Source organism: Papio anubis, chromosome 13 (genome assembly GCF_008728515.1).
Source record: "Papio anubis isolate 15944 chromosome 13, Panubis1.0, whole genome shotgun sequence".
NCBI lineage: Eukaryota > Metazoa > Chordata > Mammalia > Primates > Cercopithecidae > Papio > Papio anubis.
The window spans coordinates 35,268,297-35,292,526 of record NC_044988.1 but is presented as its reverse complement, the minus strand read 5'-3'; the positions used below and the strand labels follow the sequence as shown (position 1 = coordinate 35,292,526).

The following is a 24,230-nucleotide window of genomic DNA, read 5'->3' as shown; positions in this document are numbered from 1 at the left end:
AAATTTATAGCACTAAATGCCCACAAGAGAAAGCAAGAAAGATCTAAAATTGACACCCTAACATCATAATTAAAAGAACTAGAGAAGCAAGAGCAAACACATTCAAAAGCTAGCAGAAAGCAAGAAATAACTAAGATCAGAGCAGAACTGAAGGAGATAGAGACACAAAAAACCCTCCAAAAAATCAGTGAATCCAGGAGCTGGTTTTTTGAAGAGATCAACAAAATTGATAGACCGCTAGCAAAACTAATAAAGAAGAAAAGACTGAAGAATCAAATAGACACAATAAAAAGTGATAAAGGGGATATCACCACCGACCCCACAGAAATACAAACTACCATCAGAGAATACTATAAACACCTCTATGCAAATAAACTAGAAAACCTAGAAGAAATGGATAAATTCCTGGACACATACACCCTCCCAAGACTAAACCATGAAAAATTTGAATCCCGGAATAGACCAATAACAGGCTCTGAAATTGAAGGAACAATTAATATCCTACCAACCAAAAAAAGTCCAGGACCAGACAGATTCACAGCCGAATTCTACCAGAGGTGCAAGGAGGAGCTGGTACCATTCCTTCTGAAGTTATTCCAATCAATAGAAAAAGAGGGAATCCTCCCTAACTCATTTTATGAGGCCAGCATCATCCTGATACCCGATCCTGGCAGAGACACAACAAAAAAAGAGAATTTTAGACCAATATCCCTGATGAACATCGATACAAAAATCCTCAATAAAATATTGGCAAACCAAATCCAGCAGCACATCAAAAAGCTTATCCACCATGATCAAGTTAGCTATATCCCTGGGATGCAAGGCTGGTTCAACATACACAAATCAATAAATGTCATCCAGCATATAAACAGAACCAAAGACAAAAACCACATGATTATCTCAATAGATGCCAAAAAGGCTTTTGACAAAATTCAACAGCCCTTCATGCTAAACACTCTCAATAAATTCGATATTGATGGAACGTATCTCAAAATAATAAGAGCTATTTATGACAAACCCACAACCAATATCATACCAAACGGGCAAAAACTGGAAGCATTCCCTTTGAAAACTGGCACAAGACAGGGATGCCCTCTCTCACCACTCCTATTCAACATAGCGTTGGAAGTTCTGGCCAGGGCAATCAGGCAAGAGAAAGAAATAAAGGGTATTCAATTAGGAAAAGAGGAAGTCGAATTGTCCCTGTTTGCAGATGACATGATTGTATATTTAGAAAACCCTGTTGTCTCAGCCCAAAATCTCCTTAAGCTGATAAACAACTTCAGCAAAGTCTCAGGATACAAAATCAATGTGCAAAAATTGCAAGCATTCTTACACACCAATAACAGACAAATAGAGAGCCAAATCATGACTGAACTCCCATTCACAATTGCTTCAAAGAGAATAAAATACCTAGGAATCCAACTTACAAGGGATGTGAAGGACCTCTTCAAGAACTACAAACCACTGCTCAACAAAATAAAAGAGGACACAAACAAATGGAAGAACATTCCTTGCTCATGGATAGGAAGAATCAATATTGTGAAAATGGCCATACTGCCCAAGGTAATTTATAGATTCAATGCCATCCCCATCAAGCTACCAATGACTTTCTTCACAGAATTGGAAAAAACTACTTTAAAGTTCATATAGAACCAAAAAAGAGCCCGCATTGCCAAGACAATCCTAAGTCAAAAGAACAAAGCTGGAGGCATCACGCTACCTGACTTCAAACTATACTACAAGGCTACAGTAACCAAAACAGCATGGTACTGGTACCAAAACAGAGATATAGACCAATGGAACAGAACAGAGTCCTCAGAAATAATACCACACATCTACAGCCATCTGATCTTTGACAAACCTGAGAAAAACAAGAAATGGGGAAAGGATTCCCTATTTAATAAATGGTGCTGGGAAAATTGGCTAGCCATAAGTAGAAAGCTGAAACTGGATCCTTTCCTTACTCCTTATACGAAAATTAATTCAAGATGGATTAGAGACTTAAATGTTAGACCTAATACCATAAAAATCCTAGAGGAAAACCTAGGTAGTACCATTCAGGACATAGGCATGGGCAAAGACTTCATGTCTAAAACACCAAAAGCAACGGCAGCAAAAGCTAAAATTGACAAATGGGATCTAATTAAACTAAAGAGCTTCTGCACAGCAAAAGAAACTACCATCAGAGTGAACAGGCAACCTACAGAATGGGAGAAAATTTTTGCAATCTACTCATCTGACAAAGGGCTAATATCCAGAACCTACAAAGAACTCCAACAAATTTACAAGAAAAAAACAAACAACCCCATCAAAAAGTGGGCAAAGGATATGAACAGACATTTCTCAAAAGAAGACATTCATACAGCCAACAGACACATGAAAAAATGCTCATCATCACTGGCCATCAGAGAAATGCAAATCAAAACCACAATGAGATACCATCTCACACCAGTTAGAATGGCGATCATTAAAAAGGCAGGAAACAACAGGTGCTGGAGAGGATGTGGAGAAATAGGAACACTTTTACACTGTTGGTGGGATTGTAAACTAGTTCAACCATTATGGAAAACAGTATGGCGATTCCTCAAGGATCTAGAACTAGATGTACCATATGACTAGATGTACCATATGTACATATGATGAGTTTGTGTCCTTTGTAGGGACATGGATGCAGCTGGAAACCATCACTCTTAGCAAACTATCACAAGAACAGAAAACCAAACACCGCATGTTCTCACTCATAGGTGGGAACTGAACAATGAGATCACTTGGACTCAGGAAGGGGAACATCACACACCAGGGCCTATCATGGGGAGGGGGGAGGGGGGAGGGATTGCATTGGGAGTTATACCTGATGTAAATGACGAGTTGATGGGTGCAGCAGACCAACATGGCACAAGTATACATATGTAACAAACCTGCACGTTATGCACATGTACCCTACAACTTAAAGTATAATAATAATAAATAAATTAAAAAAAAAAATTAGCTGGGCTTGGTGGTGTGCATGTGCAGTCTTAGCTACTTGGGAGACTGAGGTGGGAGGATTACCTGAGCCCAGGAGTTTAAAGTTGTAGTGAGCTCTGATAGCACTATACTCCAATCTGGACCACAGAGTGAGACTCTTATCTCCAAAAATGAAAAAAATAAAGATAATGAAAAAAGAATACGTTTGGGATTTTTTTTTCTTCCAAATACATACCCCAACTACATTTGAAATTCAATTCAGACAAAGTGAAGTTTCACATGTTATTTTGGGACCAGTATGCAGAGCGCTATGAATGCTACAATAAGGAGTTTGAATTTTATCCTATGAGCAACATGAATCTTTTGAAAGTCTCTAAAGCAAGTGAGAAACATCATCTAGAGAGTGTTTTATGAATATAATTTTATGTCTGTGTGAAGCACCATCTGAAGGAAGGAAAGAAGGGAGAGGGAGGCGAAATGAATGAATAATTAGGAGGCCAATTAAAATATCCCGGGCAAAAAGCAATGAGGACCTAGTGAGGGCAATGTTAATGGGACTAACGAGGAGGGGATGGAATGATGAGTGCTACATGTACTTCTTAGAGTCCTTGCAGGTTGGTGTGAGTAAGAGCCCCAGAGATTCCTGTTCTAGTTCCACTAAGTCATGCAGTTACTGGGTGGCTGAGCCAGGATTAAAACCCAAGTCTCACTCCCATTTTAGGGGCATATGTGCCACAATACCTCTTCAGCTCTTTCTGGATGTGGGTGTACCTGCTCTGGACTGGGGAAGAGGGGAAACAGGGTGGTGAAGGGAAGTGAACATAATTCTAGTGGTTAATAATGGGAAACTCAGGTGGGGAGTTCAGTGACAGGGACAGGGAATGAGTTTGATGTGGGGCAGATGGAGTTTGAGATACTTGAGGAACAGTTATATGGACATTTCAGCAGGGAGTTGGAACTAGGTGGCCAGAGGCCAAAATTAGCCTTGTGGATTTGCTCTTCATTTGTGAAGGCATGATAGTTGATTGTGTGGGAGTGAATGAGATTGTCTTGGCTGAGTGTGGAGCAGGAAGAGAAAGCTCTGAGAAGATAAAACTCTGGGATATCTAACATGTAAGGGGAAAGAGGAGAAACAAAGTTAGTAAGAACACCAGGCAGAGAAGCAGAAAAAACAAGAGTTCATGTTATGAAGACTAGGAGAGAACACTGTCTCAAAAAGCAGGAACAGTTGGTAATGAGTACTTTAGAGACTTGGTTGGAGATTAAGAGATGTTGGAGGAGTCATTTAAGTATGGTGGGACTCTCAAAACAACTGCACTGGACTGCACAGTGGAGAAGGAGGAAGTACGACATTTCCAAGAAGTATAATATAGTAATGAAAGGGAACAAGGAAAGAAAGAATGGTATCTTTACACAGTGGTGTGGAGAAGGGAAGATGCTACTTACTAGCTAGGTGACCTTGGGCAAGTTACTTGATGTCTCTGAAGCCTCAGTTTCTTAATAATAATGATAATTTTCATCATAATAACTGTTATATTACCCATAATAATTTCATAATAATTTTAGCTTATTAGGTTGTTGTGAGAATTAAATGAGAAGATATATTTTCAGCACTTAGCACAATAGCTGGTGCACAGTAGACACTCAATATGTTTATTATTATTGTCATTAATATTGAGGTTTATATTGGGATGTGATAGACTCTTGAGTATGCTTCAATGCAGAAAGAAAGTAGCCAATGAAAAGAGGAAAACTTATATAATATTTCCAGAGGAGACAGAGAAGAGAGGGGGAAAGAACACGAGTGGAAGGATCAGCTTGGAAAGGAAGAGGCACACTTCTTCCTGCAGGAGAGGAGGAACCAGTGAGAGAATGAGAGAATATGTGAGGTTTTAAGGTCTAGGGATGTGAACTTAAGGGTCTTATAAAATGGCTTCAATCTTTGCAATGTAGGTTCTGAAAGAGTTACAGAGATTAACAGAAATAAGCATTGGTTTGAAGTTTTAAGGATAAGTGGGAAAAATCTGAAACAGATCCTTAGAGAATATAAAATAGAATTAACTTTGGAACGTGGTATTATTGTTCAGTGAGCATAGAAAATTTCAGTTTTGGAAGATAAAAAAATGTTCTGGAGATGGAGGGTGGTGATGGTTGTACAACAGTGTGAATGCCGCTGAACTGTACACTTAAAAAATGGTCAAAATGGTAAATTGTATATTATGTATGTTTTACCACAATTTTAAAAAATGGTTCAAAAAAGAGTTTTTTAAATGGGAGTGTAAGAAGTAGAAAGATGGGAGTTTGTTCATAAATGGAAGAATTCCAGTGTTCCTTGTCTTAGAGAGAAAGATGTTCTAATGATGATGGTGGTCAGAATGAGATTTTTTGGGTGAATGCTGAGGAATGTTAAAGAGTCAAAGCAATGACCGAGAGTGACAACAGCAATGAAGTTGCCAAGGGTGACAACAGCAGAGGCAACAGCGAACAGAAAAGGAGGTCAGGGTCCCTAGTGACCGCAAAGGAAAGACATTAATATAAATAGTTGGGCCCTGGGTTGGGGATGGGGTTAGAAAGGCCTTCTCTACTAGCCCTGGGAAATGTGCACACAAGAAAATGGAGTGGGTTTTCAGAATATGGCATCACCAGGGGAAAGTCACATTTTAGATAATCAGGAAATAGTGCTTTTGAAGGAAAAGGAGGGAGAGAGTAAGGTGTATGCATGTGGGTGGGTAGGGAACATCCCAGAGGAAATGACATACATTTAAATTAGGGAAACAACATGAAAGATTTTAACCTGTCAAGAAATGATAATTAAATAAAATAATTTAAATATAAATTTATTAGTTGGTCATTCACCTCTGAACAACAACAACAATGAGAAATATATGAGATATTGTCTTTTTCAAAGTTGCAAATTCGCATAGTTGTCTTTTTGGCTGAAGAAATCTTCCAGAAACTTACATTCAAGAAATATTGAGCACCCTTTACATGCCAGGGACTATGTATTCCACCAGCATTAACTCATGAGGTGCTGCATGAATATTTGCATTGCACATTGTCATATTATGTACATCTGATCAGCTGGAAAATCATTTATTGAATCACTAACCTTTTATATGCCGGACAATGCTCTTTGATTAACAATTTTCCACTTTTAAATGCTAATACATTTAAGAATGTTAAGTTGGCTGTTGGCCTTTCTTCTTTTATTCTGAATTTTACTTTCAGAATAAATTCATTTAATCAGATTGATTTGCTGTGATGAGTCTTGTTACAATGCAGAGTTTATGAGAAATTCTTACGAAAAATACATACTCATTATGGAAAATTTAGATAATACAGAAAAGAGAAAGTTTGACCTTTGATGTCCTAGAGAGTAGTTAAATTATCTGAAAAGAGACACAACTGGGAATCATTGTAAGGAAATCCTAACCTTCCCGAGATCCTGAGGGCACAAATGATGCTGGATTTGCCTCTGTTTGTACTACAGCATGGAGTGCTGCCTAAAAACATTAATAAATAAAATACTACTTCTAGCACTGGGCTAGGTGCTGGGGATACAGTACTGAACAAAGCAAACTGTCTTGCCCTCCTGGAGTTTACTTTCTATTGGGGAGAAAGAAGTTGCTCACATAGTAGTACAAATATGTTATTAATGAACACTGATAAATAAGAATTGGACTGGTAAAGAAGATAAAGTAGAATGGTACTAAGGTAGTGTAGTCAGAGAAGGTGACATTTAAACTGCACCCTAAAGGGTACGAGGAACATATGAAAGGGAAGAGACACAGAGAAGAGAAAACCTCAGGGGCAAAGGCCTTGAGATAGACAGAAGCCGCAGTGCTCAGTGAACAGAGAGTGCTAGTGTGGCTGGAGCAGAGTGGGCAATGGGGAGAGTATAATGTGAAGGGGTTGCAGACAGAAAGGGACAGAAGCTCGGTTGGGCTGGGCCCTGGAGGCCAGAGGAAGAAGCTCAGATTTTATCCAGAGTGTATTGAGAAGCCATAGATGAGTTTTGAATAATATAGGATGTGATTTGATTTTTATTTTTAAATTAGTGCTGTGACTATCATGTGAGAAACAGACGGAGGGCAATAAGAGGGAAGGGATGAGACCAGCCAGGAGTCTGCATTAATTCAGATGCTTAATAATGGTGGTTGTGGTGATGATGATAATGATGTAGTACTAGCTGCAGTGTTTGGTGTCTTCTGTAAGACTGATGCTCTACATATATTATCTCTAATGTCACTGTGATTCTGGAGTTTGGGTATGATTGTCTCCCTTTTAGAAGTGAAGAAATAGTGGCTCTTGCAAAAGGTCACATAGGTAAGAGGTAGCAAAGCCAGAATCTGATATTAGGGCTATCTGGCTCTTTCTCTTAGTTCATGGAGAACGTTGGTAGAATGGGGCATAATTGAATCCCAGGACCTTATATTTCATTCACCTCTTTGTCAAGCTTGCTTTTTCTTGAATGGGAATAGGATCTATGGGGATATACTGGGATGAATGAACATATTGCTGGGTACTGGAAGCAATACCAGTGGAACCAGTGGAAGAAGACTGGTCCTGGCTGATAGGGAGAGGAAATGGGGATTATGACTAAGTTTGCCAACAGAATATGACTTCGTTCTGGGAGATTTTGCAAAGGGGCAGAAGTGGAGAAGAAGCAGGGGGTGGCAGCACAGAGGAGGGTGTCACACCAATCCTCTCCTCCCTTGGGTGTAGCAGTTTCACTTCTTTCTTAAGGGAGATTAGAATACGTGATATGGAAGAAGGGAAGATTGAAGTTTGGGGAACAATGAGACAGCACCCTCCTCACCCAAACTGGATCACTTCCAGTCCCCTATCCACTACCCTGAAAGTTTCCATCTGCCACTTTCCTGGACCCTGGGGAGAAACTTCTCCTAGAGAAAGGAAATACTCTATAAAGATATCTAGTTGATCAATCTATGAGTCAAGCCAAACTCCTTGTGAGAAGAGGGAGGAATGGTGTGAGATTTTAGGGAAGCTTTCTTTTATGTCTTTAAGGTAAACAGTACTTATCATTTGTAAAGCACGTCTATGCTTTGCCTTGGTTTTCCTGGATGCGGTCTTATCCAGTCATTTTTATACATTGGCACTACCTGCCCCATCAAGCTTTCCAACCTTACTTACCCCTTCCTCCATACTGTCTACATTTAGACCGATTAGACTGTTTACTGTTCCTCAATTCACCATGCACTTACACCTCCATGGCTTTGCTCAAACTATTCCTCTTGCTAGTGCTACCTCTTGCCTTTGTCTGGGAAACTTCTGTTTAACCATTGGAACCCAATTCAAATGTTTTGATCTCCCTGACAACCCACAATCAAGCTGACTTTATTGTTTCCTCTCTCCCTTCCTTATATATTATATACATAATATATCCAACTCTGTTTGTTTTCCTGCCTCCTCCATTGCTAGGTCCTTGGGAACAAGGGTTGTGCTTTAGTCATCTTTATTTCCCCAGAAATTATCCATAGCAGGCACTCAGTAAATGTTCTGTAATTTGGATCAGTCCTTACAGAAACGCTATAAACTAAGTAAGGCAGGCATCATCCACTAGGCAGATGTAGGGATCCTACCCAAATCCCAAAGATCTGCAGAGAAATGGAGCTAGACTCCCTGGTTGAGCTGTTATGAGGTTGGCACTACTTCACCATTTTTGACCTACAGAAATGACAGTCTTATATGCCTCAGTCTACTAGGACTCACATCTTCTTGTTCTTGGGTCAGTGCTCTTTGTAAAGCATTTTTAAAATCTGACTTTCCAGCTGGCCTGTGGCTCTGCAGTTTTAGTGTGACTGAACATTTCAAATTATTCAGTTCAAGTTGTTTTATTCCCCTCCTGGGCCCCCGCCCATGCCTCACATACTTTGGGAGCCCCAGTGGATCAAGTCTGTAGTACTCTTTAAGAAGCAAAGGTAGATTGGCGTCCCCTTCCCAAGCTTAGACCCAGGATTTTCTCCCTTCCCTCAAGTCCCTGTAGCTCTCCAGGTCTCAGTTTCCTTGTCTTCAAAACAAGGAGGGTATGCTAAAGCTAGCATTTTCCTCCCTGTTTCCTGTGTTCCTGTACAGGTTCCTCATTTAGCCCATTTCTTTCCTTCTCCCAGGGCCCCTTCTATCCTGGCAGCTCCACTAACACAAAGGGTGCCATCCTCAGAAAACATACAAGTTCTGCCTCAGTCCTGTGATCTCCTCTTCTCCTTTCTACTAACCTTACAGCAGGACAAAATTACAGTGAAAAGAAAAGTCCACAGAGTCTGCAGCATTTTTTTTTGTTTTTTTGTTTTTATTTGTTTTTTTCTTTAGTACCCAAATATCTGAAAGCTGATTTTTTTTTTTGAGTCAGTGTTTTGCTGTGTCACCTAGGCTGGAGAGCAGTGGCATGATCATAGCCTCACTGAACTCCTAGGTTCAAGGGATCTTCCTGCCTCAGTCTTCCAAGTAGCTAGGAATACAGGCATGTGCTACCACGCCCAGTTAATTTTTCATTTTTGTGGAGACAGGGTCTCGCTTTGTTGCCCAGGTTGGTCTCAAACTCCTGGCCTCAAGTGATACTTCCATCTTGGCTTCCCAGAGCACTGGGATTACAGGTGTGAGCCACCATGCCTGGCTGTTGTTTAATGGATTCAGAAAGCTCTCAGTGCTGGAAGAAAGCAATGTATGGAAAAAAAAATCCAACATGGTGCATAGAGACCTTTGGTTTTAGTTTAACTCTAAAGTTGAGATCATTTTTTTCTTTTACTTTTTAAATGCATTTTACATAAAATTGGACAAGTAATGTAAAAATTCAAAGGAGTATGAAATATTTAGCAAGAGTATGTAGAGTTAAATAAAATTTCTCCTTTTTTTGTTGTTTTTGTTTTTTATTTTAGAGACAGAGTCTTGGTCTGTAATCCAGACTGAAGTGCATAGCTGATTGCAACCTTGAACTCCTGGCCTCAAGTGATCCTCCTGCCTTGGTCACCCAAAGTGCTGGGATTAGAGTCATGAGCCACCATGCCTAGCTCTCCTGTATTTTTTATAATTAGCCCTTATATAGTGTTTACTATGTGCCAAGAACTGTAGTAACTGCTTCACATATTTAAGTTATTCAATTATTACTGCAATCTTTTTAGGGTACCATTATTATTATCCCTTTTTTATATATGAGGAATCTGAGGTACAGAGGAATCAAGTAAATACCCAAGGCCTCATAGCTGAAACCCCAAGCAAACATTTTCAGAGTTCATGAGGTGCTTCAGGAAACGGTTGGAGGAATCCAAATCCGTTGCATTCCAGATCTTCCTCCCTAGCCCCTGCATCCAGAGCAGAAAACGCCTACCTAGAAAGTTTTCTAGGTAGAAGAGGTTTTACTGGTAAGAAAACAAAATTAAAACTTTGAAAATATGTCATTAGGCTACCTGAATTATTTGACCCTATAAGGAGGATGATAGAGTGAGACCCAGCTCATATACCATCAGTGGTAGTCAAGCTAGAGAAGATTTAGTAGCATCATAAGGAGAAAGCATTACACTTAATGATTGGAAGAAGTTTTCAAAACTTTGTAAAGAGTAGAATCCTTTTCTGAGAAAAAAGTATTGCATAGGAAGCCTAATAGATAAGACAAAATCATTAATTTATTAATATAAATATGCTTCATAAGTTTACATTTATATTTACTCATTATAAAGTTATTTAATGAAATATACTGTTTCCACCATAATAATGGATTAATTGCCATGAACAGCCCTCCTGATAAAACAACTAAAATGCTGCAAGAAGTATTTTAAAATATATTTTCAAACAACGTTGAGGGGGCATGAATGGGAGGCTAGCAACCTTGGCTTTTTTCTAAAGTTGTCTACTATATCCTAGAGACAAAGAGGAAGAATTATGTAAAGAACCAGGACCAGGAGATAAAGCTCAGGATATGTCTAAGATGGGGAGTCTAACAGGAAACTGCTGCATAAGCCTGGGCTCTCAAAGGGCCACATTCACAATAGAAGGGTGATCAAGATAAATAAACTCCACAGAAGGGAATAGCCAGAAACCTTGTCTGTCTCAACTCCAGCCCTTGCTTCAAGGAAACACATATCTCTAAGAATTTATCTTCTCAGGACAAGTTAGCCCCTACATGGGTTTGTAGTCTGAAATCATACTAGTTGTGTGCTTCCGAAAGCCTGAAATAGAGAATTAAATATAACATAGTTTTAGGTTGGCAGTGCCCCAAGGCAAATACAAATCTTATCTTGAAGAACTCAGCTGCTACGCAAACCACCAAGCATTCCCACAGAAAAGCCTTCAGGACAAATGAGTAGTCTGCAGTCAAAATTTGCAAAGCAAACAAGAATACTAGACACCATGGTGAGAACCCACAAAACGAACAGGTAGCAGAAACCAGGCACAAAGCCTTTGTGTATTAGAACAAGCAGAAATAACATATAAAATAACTGATTTTAATATTGTTAGATATATTTCTAAAAGATTGAAAATACAAACAATAAACATGTATATTTGTAAAAGATCCAAATAGAATATCTAGACATAAAAGATGTATTATTGACATTAAAACTCAATGGTTCAATTAAACAGAAGATTAAACACAAATAAAAAGAGTCAGTGACCTAGAGAACATGTCTGAAGTATTCCACAGAATACAATCCAGAGATACTTGGAGGTGGAAAATATGAAAAGAGGGCAAAAGACTTGGAAGAAAAATGAGACAGTTTTATGTCTATTTGGAATGGTAGAAGGAGGCGCTAGGACAGAGATGGAACAATATTTGAAGATGGAACAATATTTGAAGAAATAATGGCTGACAACATTTCAGAATTGTTGAAAGATCCTAATCCTCAGATCTAAGAATTTCAATGAATCCCAAGCAGATAGAGAGAAAGAAAGGACTGGGGGTGGTGGCTCAAGCCTTGTAGTCCCAGCACTTTTGGAAGCTGAGGTGGGATGATCTCTTGAGGCCAGGAGTCTTAAGACCAGCCTGGGCAACATAGCAAGACCCCATCTCTACAAAAAAATAATAATTAAAAAAATTAGCCAGGTGTGGTGGCGGACACCTGTAGTTCCAGCTGGTAGGGAGGCTGAGGTGGGAGGATTGCTTAAGCCCAGGAGTTTGAGGCTGCAGTAAGTTAGGATTATGTCACTACACTCCAGCCTGGATTACAGAGCAAGACCTTGTCTCTAAAAAGAGAGAGAGAGAAAAGAAAAATCCACATCTTGATATATTAGTTATGCAATTGCAGATTATTAAAGAAAAAAAGACCAGCCAGAGCACCATAATGAGCCCTCATCTCTACAAAACATAAAAGAGAAAAATTAGCTGTGCATGGTGATATGTGCCTGTGGTCCCAGTTACTCAGGTGATTGAGGTAGGAGGGTCGCTTGAGCTAGACAAGTCCAGGCTCTAGTTAGCTGTGATCACATCACTGCACTCTAGCCCCTGGGTGACAGAGTGAGACCTTGTTTCAAAAGAAAAAAGAAAAGAGAAGATTGTAAAGTCAGTTATTGAGGACAATAAAACTATTTGGAGGAGGAAAAAAATCACCCATCCATATGGATGGAAGTTTACAGTCTTAGGGAGTAGCCCTAGAACTTGTGAAATAAACATTTGATATTTGCAGAACCAAGGTGCATCTTGTAGTCAACTGAGCATTATTAAAAACTGCAGAGGTGGCTTAAAACTCCTTATTTTACAGATGAGGAAAGTGCCACTCAGAGCAGGCAAAGGGTCTTCCCCAAGGTCACACAGCTAGTGAATGGGTATGTGGTGGAGCCAGGACCAGAACTCAGGTCTCTTAACTCACAGAGCAATAGTTGTGACTGCTCTTCCCTCTATCCTGCTGCCATTTCTTTATTCAGCAACAAAGAAAAACAAAATGTGAAGAAAAGTAGAGTTTCAGTTTACATTGGAACTTTTTGGTGATTCCTTATGTTTCATGTATAGAATTTAATAACTGAATACATTCTTACAAAGTGCAATATCCCATCGCCAGGAACCAATGAAACTGCTCACATTTTTGGATGGGGGTAAGGGGATGCAGTCTTGATTTGTTTCCTTATAGCTTATAACATAGTATGAGGGGAGTGTAAGAAAGTTTTAGAAAATGTGATTAAATCTGAGTCATGGAAATCAGTTATGGCACAGCATTCTGTAGAAGGTGGTAAGGGTAACAAGAGGTAGGTGCAAATCTCAGCACACACAAAGACTGCTGAGAAATACATAGGGGAAAGGCAGGTGCCAAGCCACAGCATGTATTATATATACCTGAGTCAGTAGGTCAAATAAATTCACAAAACTGTAAAATAAAAGAATCTATTCTGCCTGAGTTCACTGCTTTGGACCTGGCTTAGTTTGCTTTCTGAAAAGTTCGTATCTTAGATCCACAAAGGAAAACAATTTGCAAGGGTAGGTAATGCCTATGTATCAAAATGTTTATCACCCTGTTTATTCATGAAAAGATACTATTGCATGTATGTGCATGCATGCATGAAAAATTATTTCTATACATAATTCATCACAAATACATGCCAAAAAGTAAGAGAGCATTTGTAATTGGCAACAGTACAATCAAACAAATTGCTTAACCAAGGATGAGAACTTAACTATTAAGTCACTTTTGATTCTGGGAATAGTACCCAGATTCTAAAGCCTAAAGTGGTTTGCATGACTTAATTACAAAAGCTAACAACAATAGTTCTTTGGGCAGTACTCTAAATCCTATCAGCTGATTTGCTGTTTGTTTTGAAAGAGAAGCATGAGATTTTCAGATGGCAAAGCTTTGGATTTTGATACCCATCTTCGAAACAGAATACAATATATATTTTTAAATTAGTTTCTTTGTAGGAAAGCAGGCTAATTTGGGTATGGCACATTTTTCAAACACATAAAACATTAATAAGAGATTTATTCCAGATTTTACCGTTATATAGTTAGAGCCAGTGAAAGTGTGCCTAAGTTCTATTCCCACTACGTAGAGATGCCACTAGATGCCTCTGGAATTGATTCTGGGAGACTTCATCTGAAGGCAGCTTTAGGAAATAACAAGGAATAACAAGAGGAGTTTCTGAAAAGATGAATTAGATGCTTATAGAAATAGGGAAAGAAGGGCCGGGCGCGGTGGCTGAAGCCTGTAATCCCAGCACTTTGGGAGGCCGAGACGGGCGGATCACGAGGTCAGGAGATGGAGACCATCCTGGCTAACACGGTGAAACCCCGTCTCTACTAAAAAAATACAAAAATTAGCCGGGCGCGGTGGCAGGCGCCTGTAGTCCCAGCTACTCAGGAGGCTGAGGCAGGAGAATGGCGTGAACCCGGGAGGCGGAGCTTGCAGTGAGCTGAGATCCGGCCACTGCGCTCCAGCCTGGGGGACAGAGCGAGACTCCGTCTTAAAAAAAAAACAACAATAAAAAAAACCAACTTAGGACCAAGAGAAGGGGTTGGCCTGGGACTTCTGGGAACATTTTTCTGCTTGAAATAAGGGGCATGTGAGGAGTAAGTGCTTCTTGGCCTCTACTCCTTCGGCTTCTCTGAGTATCTGATGCTCAGAGCTGGGCCAACCATCTTTTACCATGAAGAGAGATTGTAGATGCTCTGAGGATGGTAGAGTAGAAGGGTGGGAAGACCCTGAGTCCTTGATGATATCCTTGATTTTTGACACCAACTCTGAGACTGCCCGACTAAACTTCTGATTAAGTGAGCAAAAAGTGTCCTTATGTTTTAAGCCTCGTTCAGTTTTGTGTTCCCCAGTTGCAGGTAAAAGTATATCAAGTGATATAAATTCTCTTTATTTTTTGTGTAAGTGTAATGTGCGTTGACTTTTTCTAAATCCTAAAAAGAAATGGCAAATAACTAATGTATTCTGGACATTGCTTTAATAATGTCTTTATTATAGTTGAATTGTTTAAACATTTTAATGTTTAAATAATGTTATGTTTTAAAGAAAATTTTAGTATAACATGGATATGTAAATTCCTGTGCTAAAAATCAAGAAAATAATATTAAATATGATAGAAAAGCATGATATATCAAAAAATAGAAAAAATAAACTGAAAATCTGTTGTATCAGAACAAGATTTTAAAAACTTATAAGTAACTCTTTGAGGTACTCTTTTAAAAAAAAAACAAGTGCAGATTACCAGTAATAGTACTGTTATTACTATTTTATTTTTGCAAAACAGTAAAACATCAGTTATGTTTGTTTACAAAACATTTAGTGTATTTAAATTTGTCTACAAAATGATTATGAATATCATATACATGTAAGTCATGCCTTAAGTCATCGTGGGACAAATAGTGACAAAATGAAATGACTTACCAAGACTTTGAAAATCAAACTTCATAAAATCCTAAGCAAAGGAAGGAATAATAAACATAAATTCTTGGTTGTTACGTCTGGGGGAAACCAAAGGAGATGCAATTAGGTAGTGACACAGAAGAGCCTTCAAAGGTATAAGAAATATTCTATTTTTTAAACTGCATGATAAATACACAGGTATTTGTTTTCTTATTTTTCTCCAGAACTTACACTTACATATACATTCCATATATTAGTTTATGTGTATGATATATTTCTTAATTAAAAAGCTTGAAAGAAAGAAAATCAATCTTCAGTTAACATTCTACTCATAAAGTCAACTGTTAAGCAGACTTCCCTAACCTCCAGGAACAAATGTAGCTACCAAGTAAAAAAAAAAAAAAAAAAGCAGTTAATACAACATCAACACTTTCAAAATTAAAAAGAAATTGCTGCCTGACAGCAGGAATGCATTATTTAAAATTCTGTGGTTATATTTTAAAAGAACAAATGAGCTAGTATAAAGGGGATTCTATGTGCTAAATGGTGACAATTTGACTAAAACAAAAAAATATGTGAAAGTTTTTCCTTGTGCCAAGACTAAAGTTACAGATAGCATAACTTTTGCAGGCTTTTCTTCTTGTGTTTGAGATATGCTTATTGAATAGTGACAGAAATAACTGATATTATGGCACAGGTTATTAAAAGTTTTATAAAGCATGTAATATATTCCACAACACTTTCACTGCCACACCATCCAACTTATCTGGCATAGTCAAAAGCCAAAATGAGAGTCCCTCCCAATGCTGGTATTTAGCTGGTATGCTGCAAGGCTGGTTCCTTTCTTATTTGTCTTTGCTAATGCCATGCCAGCTATTAAATATTTTGAATATCACCTGAGTAGAAAGCATGAGATTTTCTTGTACAACCAAATGGCTGCCTGCTAACACACAACATTATTAGATGAAATTAAATGTGATTATTACAAGCCATTTAAAACTTAAGAGTATAGAGGCCTTCTTCTCATAGATATGAAACTTTCTGGCCATTTATCTGAATAAAATAAGCCACAATCTACACCCTGGATATTTCATTTCCATAAAGTTTTAACAGAACTGCCTTGTGCGGTGATCTGAAAATGCAGCTCAAACGTCTGGAAGCTTGAGCACCATAGTATGACAAGCTTTTCACTTTGCCTCCTTCATGGGCTGCTCCAGCTATTCCCCAAATTGCTGACTTCATTATTTCTCTGTGGAATTCTTAGTTGGCTCAGCCTTACTTACCTGGTAGCTGGGCTTAGTGGGAAATCTACTAAAGTGAAAAGACTCTGTTAACCCCCAAAGATAAGACTAAATTATTTTCCCACTGTGGACAGATGACTTCTTCTTGAGTGTACCCACTGATGTACAGAGAAATAAATATAACTGGTAGCCTTTCCTTTGCCAAGAGACTTTTCATAAAATAGGTACAGTGAACTGCCATTCTAGAGGTTACTAGTTGCTGCATGGTTCCACCTAGATAGTAGGGAGAACCAATGGGTCTAAACCCAGATGCCCTTTTACCAGCTTTTGCCATAAATACCTAGAAAAAAATTGAATGCTGACAAAATAATAGACTTCTGTCTAAGTTTTATGCTTTTATGAATTAAGAAATATAAAGACTTAAAAATTTTTTTTCTGTCACATCACAGTGCAAATGACTTTAAATGCTTCTAAATGTTGAATCTGCTTTCATGGGCCTTATAGCACTGAGCAGAAATTCTTCCACTTGACATAATGAAAAGTAATAATAATTGGACAGCCAGATGTAAGCATTACCTGTCACATCCTAGGCATGGTATCCTCCAAACATTTTTTTGTAAAACAGCTTATACTCCTTTGATTTAATAGCATCTAATTTATTATATTAAATGACCACTACATACTGACAATTATGATTAAGGTTCCACACACCATATGGCTCTTGAATAAGTCAGTGAAGAAAAAATAATGCCGCCATACATTCAGGTAGTATGGACCTTTTTTCTTATGGGGGAAAAAACAGGAAGCTGGAGATAGTCATTAAATTACATAAGAATGAATATTGGCACTTATTTCTGTGCCTGAAACTTGTTCAAAAGTTTAGGATGAAATATTACTAAAGGAAACTTTAAAATTATGGATCAGGCACAGTGGCTCACACCAGTAATCCCAGCACTTGGAGAGGCTGAGGCAGGAAGGTCACTTAAGCCCAGGAGTTTGAGATCATCCTGGGCAACATAGTGAGACCTCATTTCTACAAAACGTAAAAAAACTAGCCAGGTGAGGCAGCACAGGCCTATGGTCTCAGCTACTTAGGAGGCTGAGGTGGGAGGATAGCCTGAGCCCAGGATGTGAAGGCTGTAGTGAGTTGTGATTGAGCTACTGCTCTCCAGCTAGGGTGACAGACTCTGTCTCAAAAATAAATAATAATAATTATTATTATTTACCAATATGAAGTAGTTATGCTGACTACTGATCAAGTATTGTTAAACAGGATTGTTAAAGAACGTGGACAAATAATATATATGTATAAGAGATAATGGAAAAATAAAATTTAGGGGGGAAAATCTTTGAAACTAGTAAATTCAGATTTGAGGAAGTTCATGTTTGGGTCTAATAATTCTCCAAAGAAAAGAACAAGTGAAGAAAAGCATATAGTCCTCTAAAAAGAAATTATAAACAACTTAAATAGCATTTCTTAAACAATTGCCATTAATAAGTCAGCAGGCTAAGAAGTTAGAGTGGCTGAGATTTGAGCACAGCAGACACACAAAACTATGAAGTTCTGTGAAACTTTTTAAGGAACTATTGAATATTTGCTAGGAACTATGTGGGAAATAGTGAGCAAAACATTCTTACCATTGCAAAAGGTCTCAGATGCACTAATATGGCTAGGGAAAATTATGACAATCGTTTAATTTATGGAGTGTTCAAAGTGGAGGGGAATTAGATGTAAACTGGGTGCTGATTAAAAGTAAAGCACTCAGCCAAGCTTGTAAGTGAACTTCTCCTTTGTTCTGAAAATAGCAATGGGAATGGCAAAAAAAAAAAAAAGTTACAGAAGAGAACGATGGCTGGCAGAAACTCTTTCCCTCACACAACAGTGAATGTAGCCCTGAAGGAAATAGATAGAAGATTTTAATGTCACCTCATTAATATTTTCATATTTGAAAATGATGGAAACTTTGAGTAAAAAAATAGCTTCACGAAGAGGATTAGAGATGCACTAAATGAAGTAGTTTGGAATTGTTCTTTAGTTCTTTTTTCTTAATGGGACCTGACCCTGGACTTTAATCTCTGGTCTGAAATTTACTGACTTTATGATTTTGGGTTAGTACTACAATCTTTTCAAATCCCACTGTCTCAATTTCATAAATGGAGATAATATTTACCTCACGGAGGTGCTGTGAGGGATAATGTGGAAGGTAAAAGTCTCACTTTTAGTAAATGGTCAGGGATTACTAAACTACCTTTGATGACTGCTTCTAACTTGTTTTACCCACCACAACACCTGTCTTGAGTGGGATTTTGTTGCTTGTTTATTTCAGATTTTACACAGAAGAAAAAAATTCAGGCTCAGGAAAGTTAAGTAAGATCCAAAATTACACAGCTGATCAATGATGGATGATGGACTGGAGGCCTGACTGCCTCTAAAAATTTGTGTTTTTACTATTATGCTATATTGCACTCTTCACTTAAAAACATACGAAACAAAAATAAATACCTTCATAGGTATAGTGTAATCTACCAATAATAACATGAGCAGCATGTGCCAGGAGTCCGCTATAGGCAGGAAGCACCCCCAATTCCTCACTCCCCCTTACCACTCCCTGCATACTGAACTTTGCCTGAACTTTTTGAGGCCCACTAAGGTTGTGTCCCCTTAAAAGTTACTTTTGCTTGCAGATGTCAGCACCAGAGAACCTACAGGAAACTGAAGAGATTAGAGGTTCTACCATGATTTCCTGAAGTTCTTGAACCCAACCCAATCATTTTGTTGTTGATAGAATTAAGGTCCATTTCTTTCTGCTGTTCCAGGAGTTCATATTTGGTCTTAATGTTTCTAAATGTTCCTGCTACAAACTGAGATACAAAGAAGGTGAATTCCAATAATCCTCTTGATTTCCACCATGTTTGCCAAAATTTCAACTTGAATGAAAGATACATTGATTTTGGCACAGTCTGACTCACATCTCCAGAAAAACCCTTATGGTATCAGATTTACTGACATATGTATTTTCTGATGTAGACATATATATACATACACATATATATGGAGAATATCTATATGGATATCTATCTATCTATCTATCTATCTATCTATCTATCTATCTATCTATCTATCTATCTATCTTTCTCCCAATGCTGACCCCTCTTCAGTATTTCTTTGTAATGATTTAATTCCCTGATGGAGCTTAACTTTTCACAATTGAATTTCATGCCTCTTTCCCCGAAGTTAATTGTAAGCTTTATTTCCTTAATTCCTGGGAAACCCTGGCCAAGAGTGACATTTCCTGTTTCTCAGTCTCTTCCCTTATTTTCAGTTCTGGCTATTTCAACCCCTAAGTGAAAGTTTGCCTCAGGATTCTTTTCTCTCTATAAATGGGAAAGGGAAAGAGGTACTTTCTGGCTGTAGATACTGTAAGCTAGACAGTGATGGGAAAGAGATAAATATCTAGGTTGCTTAGGAAATCAATTATGAAGTAACCAAAGATTGGTAGAAGGTCCAGGATCCTTTCAGAGAAGAATGGAGAAAATGTGAAATTTGAACTGAGGGAAGTGTGATGCTTGTGCTAGAAGTTCTTAACTGTTTAAGACACTACCGAGCTGTGTTATTCAGTTCAAGCACCCTAAACTTTGGGAAATAGAGGATTCTGAAGTTTTCTGAACTCAGAGCGGTACATTTTCTGGGTGGAAATCAAAAGAGGAGCATTAAGTATTCAAAAAACAAATTTGAGAAGCAATAAGTAAGAATGTTGGAAACAGTATAGGACCTCAGTGTGGCACAGAAGGATGCTTCAGGTGGGAGAAGCACAGCGCAGAAGAGGAAGTACGGGTCTTTGCCCTAGACGCTTCACTCTCAAGTCTCGGACTTGTATGCAGCCACAGGACATACTTTTGGATTTGTGCTATTTTCTTAATTAAAATAGTATGGAGGCATATATTCATGTGTGGAAAGAAAAGGCAGAGAAAATTGTGAGGAGGCAGAGAGCAAGGAATAAAGAAAAGAAAACAATCTTCAAAAGAGTCTGTAAATGAAGAATAGTAGCAAAACTGATGAGCTTTTTAGTTTCTCCATTTAGGGTATCAATTCCTTATTTTTCCACAAAAGTTTATTTTTGAGGGGATGGTACCTCTCAGTTCTTGTATTTGAAACTGAAAGTGAGAAGTAACAGTGAGAAAATTATGACAGTGAAAGAGATCTGACATAACCAACCCCCATCATGCTTTTAACCTCCAAATTGCTTGGTCATTCCTGGGCTTGGGCCAAGCTAACTTTGGGAGAAATTTAGTGTATGGTTTAAATGATAATAACCCTTCCCCAAAAGTAACCATCTTGGTAAAACTAATGAAAGACCACCAAGTTAGGAGTTAGAGAGGGGCCTGAATTCTGCCAAGATGTAGGCATAGAAAAATGATTACCAACCATTATTCTGGAGGTCACAAGATTTGCAACTTCCCCAGTGACTACTGTAAATAACATCACTATTGCATAAGCCAAGATTGACCTTTAGAGATGTCTGTTCAGGTTTTTGCATTTCTGATGACCAGTGACTCCTCTGTGGCCCCCACACAGAAATAGACTCAGCGCACACACGAGGACTATTTTTCACTTGTCTATGATTTTATTCCCAACCAATCAGCAGCACCTATTCCCCTAAGCCCTTTGCCTGTCGAACTAACCTTGAAAAACCCTAGCCTCCAAATTTTTGGGGAGATTTGAGTAATAACTTTAAATCCTCTGTGGCATGGCTGGCCTTGGGTCAATTAAACTCTTCACTGCCATGCCATGGTTTCAGCGAATTGGTTTTGTCTGTGCAGTGGGCAGGAAGAGCCCATTGGGCAATTACATGTTTGTTCCACTTTTACTTTTTTTTTTTTTTTGAGACCAAATTTAGCTCTTGTTACCCAGGCTGGAGTGCAATGGCATGATCTTGGCTCACTGCAACCTCCACCTCCTGGGTTCAAGCAATTCTCCAGCCTCAGCCTCCCGAGTAGCTGGGATTACAGGCACCCGCCACCACACCCAGCTAATTTGTGTGTGTGTGTGTGTGTGTGTGTGTGTTTTTTTTTTAGTAGAGATGGGGTTTCACCCTGTTGGCCAGGCTGGTCATGAACTCCTGACCCCAGGCTATCCACTGCCTCGGCCTCCCAAAGTGTTGGGATTACAGGCTTGAGCCACCACGCTTGGCGATGTCCCCCCTTTACTGAAAACCCCTTGTAAACAATTGCAAGCATGTTTGTCTTAAGTAAGCATTAGGAGTTTGAAGTAGAAGTATCAACTTGCTTTATAAAGTTTCCAGCCTGGCAACAAAGCAAAGACCCTATCTCTACATAAAATTAAAAAATTACCCAGGCACAGTGGTGTGTGCCTATAGTTCCAGCTACCTGGGAAGCTGAGACAGAATGATTGCTTGAGCCAAGGAGTTGGAGGCTGTAGTGAGCTAGGGTTACACCACTGTGCTCCAGCCTGCGCTATAGAGCAAGATCCCTTCTCTTAAAAAACATAAAATAAAATAAAATAAAATAAAATAAAATAAAATAAAGTTTCATGGAGGGAGCAGAATTTACTATAAAAACCATTATAATCTCTTTTAGCAATTTATTAATTTTAGAAATCACCCAAAGGAAAGCAAATGGAATTATGTAAGTAACAGCTATTTTCATCGACTTTTATTGCTATTAGCAATAATAACAAACTGGCCTTATCGTTTATTTTTCAGGAAAAAAACAAAAAACAAAAACACAGTTCTCCATGGTTCCCAAGGTTTTACTTTGCAAAATCTGACTAAAAATCTCCCGGAATATTCAGTCTTACCTTGTGGTCTTGTTTTGATTTCTTCCCTGAAGAGCTGCAGCTCTGTGTTCAGAGGAGTCTAGATTCTTTTTATTAACAAAAGTTTGGCAGAGAACCAAATTGCCTTAGAAGGGAGATCTGGGCGGGTGAGATTTTAGCAGGCTTGAAATCTCATGTAAAGAGCCAACAGAGTTGCAATTCTGTCAACTTCTAAGGCTCATTATTTTCTGCGTCCTCCCTCCATCTTAATATTTTAAACCAGCAATTATGATTCTTCTGCCCCTAAACTTTATGTTTTGGCTCTCTTTGGAGTTAAACTAAACTTCAACTTCAGCACTGTTCATTTTGAAATTCTTTTGCCATTTATATTTTCACTTTTGGCCATTGGCTTCTTAATTTACAACCTTCATTAAGAGATCAGTTTATTCCAAATTCCTTTATAATAGAAATTTGCGACCTTCTTTGGCATATCAGTAATAAGCAGCTCATCTGCAAATAAAAGCTGTCAGATACTCTGTATTCCAACATATCTGATGTGTCTTCCTGCTCCCCACTGTTCATCTTTTCTTTCTATTCATCTCAAAAATCTCACAGAAGATAATACTTTATTACAAAAGCAAATCCTGTACTGTAGATCCCATGAGAAATTGTTCTTACCTCATGAGAAATTTTGCTCCTACTCACCCTCTCTCCATTTCGTTTGGCATCTGTAGCAGAAAATAAAGGGGTGAGGTGATGCTCTTTTAAGACTTGGACTGATTCTACATCCTAAGATCACTCATTGGAAGGAAGACTGCTGCTGTACTTAGAAGGATATTGGGATGGACTGTTACCCTAGCAAGCCCCTACAGCCATTCAGTCTACAATATTAGAAGGGTGAGCTTGAAACAAAGGGACAGCAGAAAAAAGTTTACTATAAAATGAATTAGGAATTTTTTAGTTTTTCTCATGGCATTTTGAGGGATAGAATGTTAGGGTTCTGAAATCCAGGGGAAAGAGAAAATGAGACAGCAATAGATGGCTGACCAGGCTTGGAAAAATGTGACTGTGGTGGAGTCCCCTTTGGGAAAAACAACTAAGGAACTCTGTTATCTTGTTTAAAGTTGTTTCATTTTCTGTGCAGTAATCCCCTTTAATCATCCCCAAACCTGAGCAATCATCTGCTACAAGCGATAGTGTTGTGTTTGTGAGAAATGAAGAAAGATGGCTATGTCCGCTCTTTGGATAAAGCAGTGAAGCAAGCAGACAAGATGCCAACATGACAAAAGTTAATCAGGAATTGAGCTGTGTGCAATAAATAGGAGGGAGGGGTGATGAGTAACAGCCCAGGGAATATTAGCATACTCTACTCTGGGAATTCTTGCAAATACTGAGGAAATTACAAAGGATGAATAATGTATCTTTATGATATGTATTGAACCCTCCTTCATTGTTTCAAAAATTTCTCTTTTTATCTCTAGTTATGCTTCATGCCTTAAGTCTGCTTTGTCCATTTGTCTGCTTTCTCCATGAGCAGAGTTCTGCAAACATTCTTTTGGTTAGTTTTCACATAGTGTTTCTCTTTTCATGTTTTTTTTTCAAACTTTCTGTGTCCTTATATTTAAGATATGTCACATATATGAGGTATACAGTTTTTTGTTTGTTTGTTTGTTTACCAGTTTGACAATCATTTGTCTTTGAACTGGAACATCTGTTGTAATTATTGACAAATTTTAATTTGTTTCTACTATCTTGCTTTCTTCCTCCCTATTTTGTCCCCCTGTCTTATGCTCTTTTTTTGATGAAACAATTTTTTTTTTTTTGAGACAGAGTCACGCTCTGTCACCTAGACTGGAGTGCAGTGGTGCGATCTCAGTTCCCTGCAAGTTCTGCCTCCTGGGTTTATATCATTCTCCTGCCTCAGCATCCCGAGTA

General features: G+C 38.4%; 1 protein-coding gene across 7 annotated transcripts in view; it reads right to left on the bottom strand.

Moving 5' to 3' along the window:
* IL33 (interleukin 33) overlaps positions 1–22,414 on the bottom strand; it is a 46,514-nt gene extending 24,100 nt beyond the window's left edge. For 3 of the 7 annotated variants that reach the window (XM_017949876.3, XM_017949878.3, XM_017949875.3), the window contains exons 1-2: positions 22,338–22,406; positions 15,300–15,376 (exon numbers count right to left, since the gene is read on the bottom strand). The gene's annotated coding sequence lies outside the window, so the exon portion shown is untranslated. Of the gene's footprint in view, positions 1–15,299; positions 15,377–22,337 lie in introns of all 7 variants that reach the window. The other 4 variants (XM_017949874.3, XM_017949877.3, XM_003911725.5 and 1 more) reach the window with 4 other exon arrangements.
* Positions 22,415–24,230: the final 1,816 nt, after the last annotated feature.